Source organism: Gossypium arboreum, chromosome 8, assembly GCF_025698485.1.
Source record: "Gossypium arboreum isolate Shixiya-1 chromosome 8, ASM2569848v2, whole genome shotgun sequence".
Taxonomy (NCBI): Eukaryota; Viridiplantae; Streptophyta; class Magnoliopsida; order Malvales; family Malvaceae; genus Gossypium; species Gossypium arboreum.
The window spans coordinates 133,712,824-133,726,636 of NC_069077.1; positions in this window are offsets into that span (position 1 = coordinate 133,712,824).

Consider the following 13,813-nt stretch of genomic DNA (forward strand, 5'->3'; position numbering starts at 1 on the left):
TGTATTCACATATCAAGCACATAGCTAAATATCTTTAAATCAACCAAAAGCTTATTCTTTTCCATGCTTTCAATAGCAATTCAAATCTAAGAATTTGCCAATCTTTATCCTTTTCTAACCATTAAGCCATAATTTAAATGAGTGAAAATGGAGTATATCTCAACTCATTTTGACCCAAAAGCCTAACATGTAATCATCAACCAAATTTATTATTCAATCACTATTGATTCCACAATGATCATGAACTCAACATTTTCATAGATTCAATACTTAATTGAATTTTCGTACATACACGTACTATATTGTACCAATTCCCGTACATACCTTTACCATATTGTACCAATTTCCGTAGATACCTGTATCATCTCGTACCAATCTCATACTCAATCACATCTTTCATTTACCCATTTAATATTCAATGCATCGCACACTAGGTGCCATACCCGATACCTTGCACACTAAGTGTCGTTCTTGATGTTTCGCACACTAAGTGCCATCCTTGTTACTTCGCACACTAAGTGCCGTTCTGGATGTATTGCACACTAATTTCCATCCCCGATACTTCGCACGTTAAGTGCCGTTCTGGATGTATTGCACACTAAGTGCCATCCCCAATACTTCGCACATTAAGTGCCATATATAATTATTCGATGTATTACTTAACATAGTAATAGTCATGAATATATCATTTGTACAATTTCAACGCATTAAATATTCAAATATAATAATACTTAATGCATACGAACTTACCTCAATCGTCAAAACGTTGAAATGGATCGACTAGTCCGAAACTTTGTTTTTCCCTCGATATAGACTCGTACGAGGCTTAACTTGATCTAATCAATCAAATTCAGCTATTTCAATTCATATTCTATTCATTTTAACTCAATTTCATATTTTGGTAAAATTACTATTTTACCCCTAAAATTTTACACTTTTACAATTTAGTCCTTATCACATAAAATCACAATTTCATGAAATTAAACACAAACCCAAGCTAGCCAAATTTTCCATATATTACTATCAGCCCATATTTTCAATTTATTACACATAGTAACCACTAAATTTCCACATTTCACAATTTAATCCAAAATTGACATTTTTACCAAACTTCACTTTACAACACTTGTACATTTAAGAACAATGATTTATTTTCCAGCATCAACTAACAAAATACTCATGCATTCAAAAATGGCAACATTCAAGTACTTTAACAGTTTTGAAATCGGAGATACGGGCTAGCTAGAACACAAAGCAACGATCCCAAAAACGTAAAAATTATTAAAAACGGGAATAAAAAACCATACCATACAATCCAATTTCCATGGCCGAATGTAAAAGCTTCCATGGCGGCCATTCTTTATCAATTTTTGGTTGCCAAAATGATAGTGGAAGATGATACATAATTTGTTTTATTCATTTTAACATTAATATCCAATTTACTATTTTAACCGTTTAATTTAAAACAAATTTCAACAATACCAACTCCCATAAATGTCCACTAACACTTAAATGGTATAATTACAACATAAGTGCCTCCACTTTAATAAATCATAGCTATTAGATACCTTAACTAATAGCACACAAGTTTTACACTTTACGCGATTTAGTCCTTTTTGCTTAATTAACTATCGAAACGATAAAATTTTTCAACAAAAATTTAATACCATCTTATTGCCACTCCTTAAATATTTATAAAAATATTTATGACTCGGTTTATAGAAATGAGGTCCCCGATACCATATTTTCTAAACCCACTTAACCTTAGGGTCATACCACTTGAACTTAATAAACCATTTATAAAACAAAAAAAATCACAATATCAAAAATATTTTTAAAATCACAATTAACTTGTAAATATTAATTATAATATTTACAAACCTACTCATCGGATTTGGTGGCTCCGAAACCACTGTTTCGATTAACCCTAAAAACGGGCTGTTACAACTCTCCCCCCTTAAGGATTTTCGTCCCCGAAAATCTTACCAGAGAATAAATTAGTGATTTACTTTCACTAGTCTCATCAATTTCTCACATAGCCTCAGATCTCTTAACTTTTCAATTTCATAAGCTAAGATTATGATTTGCTCTTTGCTATACATCATAATAAGCTGAGTTTCTACTTCTGTAAAATATACTATAGATAAAGGATCTTATTTGTATCATCACATCATATATATAAGAAACACATTACGGGTCTTCTCAAGTTCTGATAATAATCTCATTCAGTCCAATGAATTGCGAACTCAACTTTTCTTTATTGCTAAATCGAGAAATTCTATTCCCACTATAATACTTTCACAAATACTAAATTTTCTAATTGAAAATTCAATGCTTTTACGGATCAAGCCCACATATATTTCTGCCAATTTGAAACCGCTTTTAGACGGTCCCTAATTACTTTCATTTCCCCTCAGTCTCTCCAATCACATCGACCCCGGAATTATTTTTATCAAAATTCAATTCAATACAACGAAGCTCAGTAATTGTATCCATACCATGCTCATACAATGCTATCTTAATACTCATTTCATAACTAAAATTTTACCTTGTGACTTTGAATCTCTCCCTCAAATCAGCCAACCGTTGAAGAATGTAATGCGATGCTAAATTGAAACTGTCTATCTAAAGCTCACTGAAATTTTCTATTAAATCACAATATAGAATTCAAGTTTCTATCCGAAATAATAGAGTCTGGCACACTGTGTGATCTGAAAATTTCTGATATGTATAACTCAGCTAATCTACCAAGAGAGAAATTCGTACGTACGGAGATAAAATATGCATACTGTCTATTTCATTTCTACTCAGATATCAATATATGCTGTAATATTTCCAAAAACACTCGATAATTAGTTTTAGCCACCAGACATTTGGATACAAAGTTAGAAGTATCACTTTTCATATTTATTCACCAATACAACTGTCTTAGATTATTGTACATCTTAGTACTCCCCGAACGGACAGATAATTACTATTGTGCTAGATGTCACAATTGTTGTAAAATCTCTGGATTTCTCGGTACACGAACTCTATCTCGACACAACGAACGATTGTCGGTTCCAATCTAAAATTCTAAATTAGAAATCAATTTACATTGTACCCCTTTCTTTTAACTTGTAATTCACTGACACACCTCTTAGCCTCACAAATTTACTGATTAAACATCAATTTGGTTTCTAGCTCAGCCAATAACTACTCATCATTTGATAAGATTAATCGCATGATTATCGGTTGTAAAACACATAAAGATTCTCACTAGAACCCCAATAACTATAACCGTTTGCCTAGATTAATAATCAATCACTGACTCATAATCTTTCAACAGTTCAAACCATCTTTAATTCTTGTGTTGAATAACTCTTTACCTGATGCAGGCTAAACTAGAACTGACGCTTCAATTAACAATGTCTTCAACTGTTTACCACTTTATTAATAAATATCACATCATTCAGACTTCCTAATCGCGATCTACAAGAACATTTCTCAATAAAACTATTCTGATGGATATAATTTTGTATCATGTCTTCTAGAATATGAATCTTGCATTTAGAATATTCATCTATTTATCTGTGAACATTCAAAGTTTATTTCCACCCTATTCAGATACAAGTAACTCGATTAATCTTTCAAGCAATTAATCCAATCAAACTAGACAACCGAATCGATCTCGACTGTATAGTAATAACTTTTCAATTATTAATCAACGAAGCTTTGAACCATACTGAAGCCAAAACCATCAGATAGATTAAAATCATAGTGCCATAATAAGGTCGACATCTCAATTGTATAGATATATAATGTCTCAGTTATCAATAATGCATTTTGAACACAAGAGAAATTGAAATATAATTACATTCATTCAATAGATATTTTTCACAGATAACCATATAAAATCATAAGAAAGCAGAAATACTGAAATCTCAAATATATCACTATACTGATCCATTTAAGAAAGTACCCATATCAGATAACAGATATCTCAGTGATGTCTTCAAGGAAATCCAGAAGTAAAGCATCACTCATATGCACCAGAATCAACGATAATAGAAACAATATAATCTTCATGTATACTAAAAGACCAACAACCAGTAGGAAAAGAATACCAGCATTACACAGATCCTATCGTCGATCTTTTCTTTCAATAAAATGAAATAGAATACCAGAGAAAGATATAATAATGCCGATTGTAACCTGAACAGCCCAACAATGCTTTCATATATCAATATATATAACATTCTCATATGATAAGAATTTCATCTGAAAATATACAACTTCACATACCTATGAGGATAATTGAACACATAGAGTACCTAGAATAGTTCTCGTAAACCATTCAACTATAATCGCTATGCTCAAATATCTTTGTAATTCAAATATGATTCTACTGTCTATCTCTGACATCACTAATTTCTCATTATCACAACACTAACAGAGGCCAATTCGAAAGAACTTCCAGTTAATATATTCTTTAGATATCATACTTGAATATTTTGGTTTCATCTAATTTAACTTTTCTTTTAACAGTGACTTTGCATATTACAAATGGCCTTCAACACGATCCAATATCTTTTCTATTACTGTCTTCACTTGCGGACTCATTCTCTTATCTGATCACAGTACTAATCCTTCAATCACGAAACTCTGTAATTCCACACTTGTAAACTTATTTAAGCCATATAATACGGATTTCATTACAATACTCTACTGATGATGGGGGTGAGGGTCATAAAACCTCAAATTTATCTCTCACATATACATGCACATCACACATACTATTATGAATGGCCAATTCATTACTAATTCCACATTCTCAAAATACCTAACCATCTTTTACTTATGATCACTTTCGTACTTAACACATAATTCATATGCTAAATCAAATCGTTAACTCACAATCAAAATATTCACACAACAATCACATACCAAACCTCACAACTCATATACTCATATAATTATAACATTTATCAATAGCAGAATATCATGCATTCTGATTTATACCTTTATGAGTTTCAACTCATCACCAACACATTTTCACTCAAGCATTTAAGTATAACATTTTGTACTATCGGAATTAGCTCGGTTGGAAAGCATATCTGTCTTACAAAACAACTTCGTTAGAGCTAGGAGATATCACACTATCACGAGTAGTAATATGGCATGTATAGCTAGACTCACATACGCTAGGTTAGTCTAAGAATCGACTAAACCATAGCTCTGATACCACTAAATGTAACACCCCTTACCCGTATCCCAAGTCGAAACAGGGTTTAAGGCATTATTAGACTTACGTCATAACATTTAAACATATTCGAATCATACATTTTGCATATAATTTAAAACATTTATCATTCACAATCATATTGTCCCTTACTAGGCTCATCACAGCCTTAAAACATGCTCAGAAGAGGTTCGAGACTAAACTGATGACATTTGAAACCTTTTGGAAACTTAGAAAATTTTCATCTCTACAGGGGTTACACGCCCGTGTACCCCGGCTATGTGCCTCACACGGGCACCAGACATACCCATGTGATCCAGCCGTGCTAAAACAGAGTATACATACTGACTTTCAACCACGACCAATAGACACGCCCATGTGCTATGGCCGTGTGATACTTAGCTAGCTACTAACTTAAGCCCACGGCCATATGACACGCCCATGTGTCTTAAATGTGCGGTCTTAGGAGGTAACTACTTTGCATACACGGCCACAAGGTACGCCCATGTGCCCTGGCCGTGTGGCCCAATGCAGGCTTGGTTTAAGCCAAAATTGCCACCCCTTTTTGGGTCATTCCTACAAGCAACATAAAACAACATTTATACCAAAATTTTTAGCCAATTCTATGCTCAAAACATGCTTTACTATAACCAAAACATCATTATTCAATAACTTATTCAAATCCATACCAAAACTCAGCACAAACATATCATCTGCTAGCCAACTCTCATGGCATAACATATATACATATCAAAACTTAAATACATAAACATTCTAGCCTGTACATGCCATATATCAAGCCCCAAAGTGTAAAAATACCAAAAATCAATAGCAGGATAGTGTGCTGCGATCTCTGTTGACTTCTAACCAGAGCAAACTTCTGAAACACTACAAAACATAGAAAAATAACACAAAATAATCTTCACAGCTTAGTAAGTTCGTAATTCAAATAAATAAAGCTTATGCTTTAATTTATAAGCATAAACCATTTAAGTCAATCCAACATGTCTTGGCCTTAGCCTAAAACAACATTAGCTTTTAAATTTTTATTATCACATGAACTAGAAAATTATCATAAAGCATTATGACCTGAGCTTACATTACTTATGTGTATTCACATATCAAGCACATAGCTAAATATCTTTAAATCATCCAAAAACTTATTATTTTCCATGCTTTCAATAGCAATTCAAATCTAAGAATTTGCCAATTTTTATCATTTTCTCATAACCATTAAGCCATAATTTAAATGAGTGAAAATGGAGTATATCTCAACTCATTTTGACCCAAAAGCCTAACATGTAATCATCAACCAAATTTATTATTCAATCACTATTGATTCCACAATGATCATGAACTCACCATTTTCATAGATTCAATACTCAATTGATTTTTCGTACATACATGTACTATATTGTACCAATTTTCGTACATACCTGTACCATATTGTACCAATTTCCATAGATACCTGTATCATCTCGTACCAATCTCATACTCAATCACATCTTTCATTTACCCGTTTAATATTCAATGTATCGCACACTAGGTGCCATACTCGATCTTGCACACTAAGTTCCGTTCTGGACGTTTCGCACACTAAGTGCCATCCTTGTTACTTCGCATACTAAGTGCCGTTTTGGATGTATCGCACACTAAGTGCCATCCCCGATACTTCGCACGTTAAGTGCCACATATAATTATTCGATGTATTACTTAACATAGTAATAGTCATGAATATATCATTTGTACAATTTCAATGAATTAAATATTCAAATATAATAATACTTAATGCATACGAACTTACCTCAATCGTCAAAACGTTGAAATGGATCGACTAGTCTGAAACTTTGTTTTTCCCTCGATATAGACTCGTACGAGGCTTAACTTGATCTAATCAATAAAATTCATCTATTTCAATTCATATTCTATTCATTTTAACTCAATTTCATATTTTGGTAAAATTAATATTTTACCCCTGAAATTTCACACTTTTACAATTTAGTCCTTATCACATAAAATCACAATTTCATGAAATTAAACACAAACCCAAGCTAGCCAAATTTTCCATTTATTACTATCAGCCCATATTTTCAATTTATTACACATAGTAACCACTAAATTTCCATATTTCACAATTTAATCCAAAATTGACATTTTTACCAAAATTCACTTTACAACACTTGTACATTTAAGAACAATGATTTATTTTCCAGCATCAACTAAAAAAATACTCATGCATTCAACAATTACAACATTCAAGTACTTTAACAGTTTTGAAATCGGAGATACGGGCTAACTAGAACACAAAACAACGATCCTAAAAACGTAAAAATTATTAAAAACGGGAATAAAAAACCATACCTTGCAATCCAATTTCCATGGCCAAATGTAAAAGCTTCCATGGCTACCATTCTTTCTCAATTTTCGGTTGCCAAAATGATAGTGGAAGATGATACATAATTTGTTTTATTCATTTTAACATTAATATCCAATTTACTATTTTAACCTTTTAATTTAAAACATATTTCAACAATACCAACTCCCATAAATGTCCACTAACAATTAAATGGTATAATTACAACATAAGTACCTCCACTTTAATAAATCATAGCTATTAGACACCTTAACACATAGCACACAAGTTTTACACTTTACGCGATTTAGTCCTTTTTGCTTAATTAACTATCAAAACGATAAAATTTTTCAACGAAACTTTAATACCATCTTATTGCCACTCCGTAAATATTTATAAAAAAATTTATGACTCGTTTTATAGAAACGAGGTCCCCGATACCTCATTTTCTAAACCCACTTAACCTTAGGGTCATACCACTTGAACTTAATAAACCGTTTATAAAACAAAAAAAAATCACAATATCAAAAATATTTTTAAAGTCAAAATTAACTCGTAAATGTTAATTATAATATTTACAAACCTACTCATCGAATTTGGTGGCCTGTTTCGATTAACCCTAAAAACGGGCTGTTATAATGGAACCAAGCTAGCAGCTGCTGCGCACATCCTATGAACCGACCCTCACCAGCTCTTCGGTACGCATTCAAAGATTTGAATGTTTCGGCTAAAATCGCACGAACCGGCGTGACCCTCTTATCCAGTCGGTCAAATAAATCAGAAACTGCTTTATCTACATGCCCCAGCGTTTTAGGAAAAACCATTAACCTGTAGATACTTAAAGCAAAAACGTCCACTCTCTTCTTCACGTCTAGGTGTGCCAAAATCAAGTCTCGCAAACTTTTCCAGGGAATACATTTACTTTCTCCTTTCTGCTTGATCTGAGCCGTAACTCACCGCTCACTCATTCCAGTGATATTCATCAATTTCTTCACAAAAGTCGGAACATTAGCAGTCTAGAATAGGCCTTGTCAACTTGAACCCTTGGGCATCGAAGTAAGGCGGTATATTCTTCCATTGTGGGCACCAAATCTACGTTCCCGAAGGTGAAACAACTATAGGCTGGATTCTAAGATTGGGCCAAAGCCCGAAACAGATGCTTATCTATCTTGATGTTGAGTAAGTAGGGTAGATCACCATAATTGTCGTAAAATAGTTGTTTAACTTCATCACCCCATTGGGCCCATATTTCTTTCAATTTTCGAATATCATTCTGTGTCATGCTAATGCGAGTGAAGTCTCATAACTCTGACGTATACCCTACTATCAAGCTATCTCCATTTTCCAATTGTGTTTTCTCTGACCATATACGAACAGTATCATTATTATCCATTTTATCAAGAAACCTGTTCTCCATGATAAGCTCTCTATTTAGTAATCGAACCTGAACCGACACCCTTTTTAATGATGAAATGTCATGCAATCACAAGCAAAACAACACAGGTCGGTACAATTCATATGAAATTAAAGCAAGCAAGAAATAACAAGCAGAACACCTATTCGGATGACCGCTAATAGTTTGGTGTGGCTCTACCTAGAGTGGGCTCCTATGGGTCACTATATGTTGTTTGGTTTTAAAGATAGGGTACTTGAACCAACAGATTCCTCGATCCTCACCCATTGTAGGCTCATATAGATCAAGTTTGGTTCAAGGGAATACATTTCCCTGTGGCTATACAGAGATGAAAATCTCATGAAGACATAGGTACTAATGTATCCCAAAAGCGATCCACTATCCTATACGGAGGTGAAAACCTCACGAAGGACTAGTTTCTCACTCCCACTTAAAAGGTAAGACCGAGCAGTCATGCAATGCAATATGCAAAAATATTTAGAGACTCGAACCAACCAAGCAGGTATTATGACCAAGATCACAAAGATAACAAAGGAAATGCAATGAAAGGATCGTATTTCAAATCGAATTTTCAATTTTCAACCAAAAGACATAAATTAATCAATTTACGGCTTGACTCTTTCGGTCCCCAGTGGAGTCGCCAAGCTGTCGAAACTATTTTTTAAAAAATAGGAATCGACTTTTTAAAACGAAAGTTTAGAGTCGCCACCGAACCTTTTTGATGAGGTGTGATCGGGTCACTTCAAAATGTGGTCTTTTTTCAATAAACAGATTGATTTATCAAAACAACGATTTTGGTCTACGAAAATTGGAAAAACGGGTTTGGGAGTCGATTACGCGCGAGGAAGGGTTATCACCCTCGTCACGCCCAAATTTGGTACCTAATTGATTATTCAGTGTCTTAATGTCGAAAATTGAAAATTTGACAAGAGTTTAAAATACGATCCCTCTTAGCGTTAATGCTTTTTTAAAGTATTTGGATGAATTAAAACGTATGTCAAAGACCGTTTCATCTCAAGGTAAAATGTTATATCCAGTACGTTATGACACAACACCTTGACCCTCGAGTATGAGCTTGCCCTCTATTTCATTTAAAACTCATATATTTGGATTTTAAAAGGATATTCGATTATAGAGATGAAACGAAAAAAAAATCGAAACCCAGTACGTTAGGGCAAGATTTCTTGAATTTTCAAATACGAAATATTGCCTTTATTTGAAAAAAACCTTTCTACGTGTTTGGGTAAAAATCGATATAACACAAATTTGTAGTATAAGAATGAATCGTGGTGTTAGTAAACCAATACATAAATAAATACTATGTAAAATAGTTAAAAATAATAATGATTATAATACTAATATGAATAATAGGTAATCAAAAGCTTGAAAGGATGTGGATAAATAATAGGATAATAAAATGTCTAAAAAGAAAATAAAATAAATAAATAAACACAAAAGAAAAATATAATAATAATAATAATAATAATAATAATAATAATAATAATAATATAAATTGATTAGTTTTGTAATATGACAGTAATAATAGTAATAATTCGGTAATAAAGTAGAAAATAATAATAGAATATTAATAAACATAATAATATGTTAATGATAAAAATAAAATGATATGTTAATAATGATAATAAAAAATAAAAAATAGTAATAATAATATATTAATAGTAATAGAAAATAATAATGATAAAGGAAAATAATAGTGATAATGGTGACAGTAATGAAAATAATAATACTAAGAACAATAATAAGTATAATAGTAATGATAGTAGTAATACGTTAATCTGGTAATAATATAGAAAATAATAAGAAGAATAATGATATGTAATAATAATAGTAATAATAATAAATAATAGTAACAACAATAATAATAAATAAAATAATAATAATATTAAAATAACAATAAAATGTCCAATTAATCAATTAAATAATAAAGTAGCAAAATAACTAAAAAGGACCGAATTGAATCTAAACGAAAGTCTGGGGCGTAATCAGAAATAAATAAAAAGGGAAGGACCGGATTGCAACGCTTGAACGAAATGGAGGGACCGGGAAAGTAAATATCCTCTCCCTCCAAAACGCATCACCTTGCGCAGGGCCAAATTAAAGCAGAAGGAAATTTATATGGCCAAATTAGAAATAAATAGAACTTAATTGTAAAACCATAAAAACGTAGAAGGGCCTGGAGCACAATTAGCCCATCCAAGCAAAACGCGCGGATCCTCCCCTGGGAGTGGGCCGAGTCGCGGGTCAGAGGCCCAAAACGACGTCGTTTTGGCCTCTAAACTCAATTTTCAAAACGGCTTCGTTTTAGCTGTGTTATAAAACTCAAATTTTGCCCAAAAAACCTCATTTGCAGCCTTCTTTCCCAAAAAAAACTTCAAAAACCTCCCAACCTCTCCTTCTTCCCCCAAAATTCGATCATCGAATCGCCACACACGTCATCATTGCTTGAGACCATCGCCATCGTCGTGAAATTCCAAAAAAAAAGTAAGTTTTTTTTTAAATTAATATATTTTTAATAAATACATATTTATATATATAATAAATTCAAAAAAAAGGAAAATAAAATGAAATAGCAAATAAATAAAAAAAGGAAAAAAAACCCTTGATGTGCCTTTAGGTCTTGATTTACCTTTTTGCTTAAATAGAATGGCTTTATATAGCCTAACTCGCAACTGTTTTTACAACTGAGGACAAACGACATGCTATCGACGTGGTATGGTGGAGAAGTGCACGGACGTGGGGCGTGCGGTGCTGAACTTGGCTTTTGTTTTGTTGATGGTTGTAGGCTAGGTCTAGGGTTAGGTTAGGGAAACTGGGCCTTCTGCTTTGGGCTATTTTGATTAGGCTAGGGCAGAAAGTGGGCCCTACAACCATAATTGTTCTAAATCCATTGTTCCAAAAAAATAAATCGACCCCACCTTGTCCCACATCTACTTTTCAAAAAAAAAATCTATCAATTCCAAATCTATAGAGCAATTTGAGTTTTATCATCTCTAATCAACTCCTTTATTTTCTTCAATAACCCTCTTTCTCTTTAAATTTGTATCAAAAAATTGAGGATCGGTGCCTGTGAGGTTTTTTATAAAAATAATATTAAAAATTAATTAATTATAAAAATAGGGTGGATAAAAATTAATTACAAAAATAGGTGTTTGCTATAGTAATTTTGGATACTGCTTGATATATTGGTGACATTAATAAATTTTTAAAAAAAATCTAATAATAAAAAAAATTGAAAAAGTGAAAAAATATTTTTTAATTGATGTCGTCAATCTGTTAGTCGACACTCAAAGCTAAGCAAACACCCATTTTTATAATTAATTTGTTTCCCACCTATTTTTATAATTAATTATTTTTTTAATGTTATTTTTATAAAAAGGCCGTGTCGGTGCCTACAACATGCATCTCATGGCCCATTGACTCCACGAACTTAACAGCATCAGCATGATCCAAAAAACGAACCCATCCCAGTGTTAAGATTAAGGTCCAAAGGCTTATGCCTCTTTATCCATAGCTAAATTGGTAGTGCCTTTATAGCCCACAACACTACAATTCTTGATATTTGGATCTGCATGACTACATCGTCTACTGTAGCTGCCGAAGTCTTTTTCAAACACACGCCGCCCCTTACTCTAACGCTTTCATCCATCTCGTCCATCGCTGTCGTCTCTCTCTTCGGTGGTATCCTCCATTACAATTATCACACAGCACCTGCTTAAAGGTTCCTTGTATTGTCTCTCTTTTACATTCCGCTATCTGCAAAACCTTGCCAGCTTCACCCTTACGTTGTAACCAACCAATCGAATCCATTCAACCCTTTCATCGTTCTTTCCCCATCCACAATATCCCACGTCTACCATGTTACTATTCATAATGATGAATTTAACAGGTAATGTTTATATTTTTATCAATTTGAATCTTATTATTATTTTTAGTTAAATTTATTCATTAACCTTAAAAAAATCTTTTTTATTAATGAAAATGCCAAAAATATTAATTTTGATAATTTTGACATGACAATTTGCTTGACAATTCACATGTTGATATGATAATATTTAAAAATTATAAAATGTTAAAAATAAAAAATTCAAAATTCAAAAATAAAATGAAAAGAATCATAAAATTAGTTTAAAGTATTCATGGATTGCCACGTAGATTATTGTGTTTAAAATTTTAACGTTCTAACTATTAAAAAATAACAATTGATTCTTTTTAAAATTGATGATTAAATTCGACTTTTTAAATAACAATTGAGAACAAAATTAGCTAGAAAAATATAAATATCAAATTAAAAATATATATAAACGTAAAAGCTAGATTTACTATATTTTTCTTACGTTTCAATAATTATGGTTTATATGGGTCACACAAATTTTATCCTAGTTGTTAAAAATGTTAATTAATTCCAATTTCCGGAGATAAAAGTTTTTTAACATTAAGAAAAAGGGTTTTATGAAGTGTAGGCATCATGTCATTCTATATCTCTTTTAATTATTTAATAATATTTTAGTAATTTTTTTACTGTTGATATATAATTTTAGTAACTTTTATCTCGAACTTGAACTTTGAATTCGACCTTAAACTTCGAATCTCAATCCAAATCTTAAACACTAAACTATACACCCTAAATCTTAAACAATAAATCATAAACCTTAAACGTTGAATTTAGCTTTTTGGTTCAAGATGCAAGGATCAGGATTCGAGTTTAAATTAAAGAAAAATTATCAAAATTATGTATGAATAATATAAAAATTTACTGAAATATTATTAAATAATTAAAAAATTAATAAGTGAGGTCTCTCTTTTC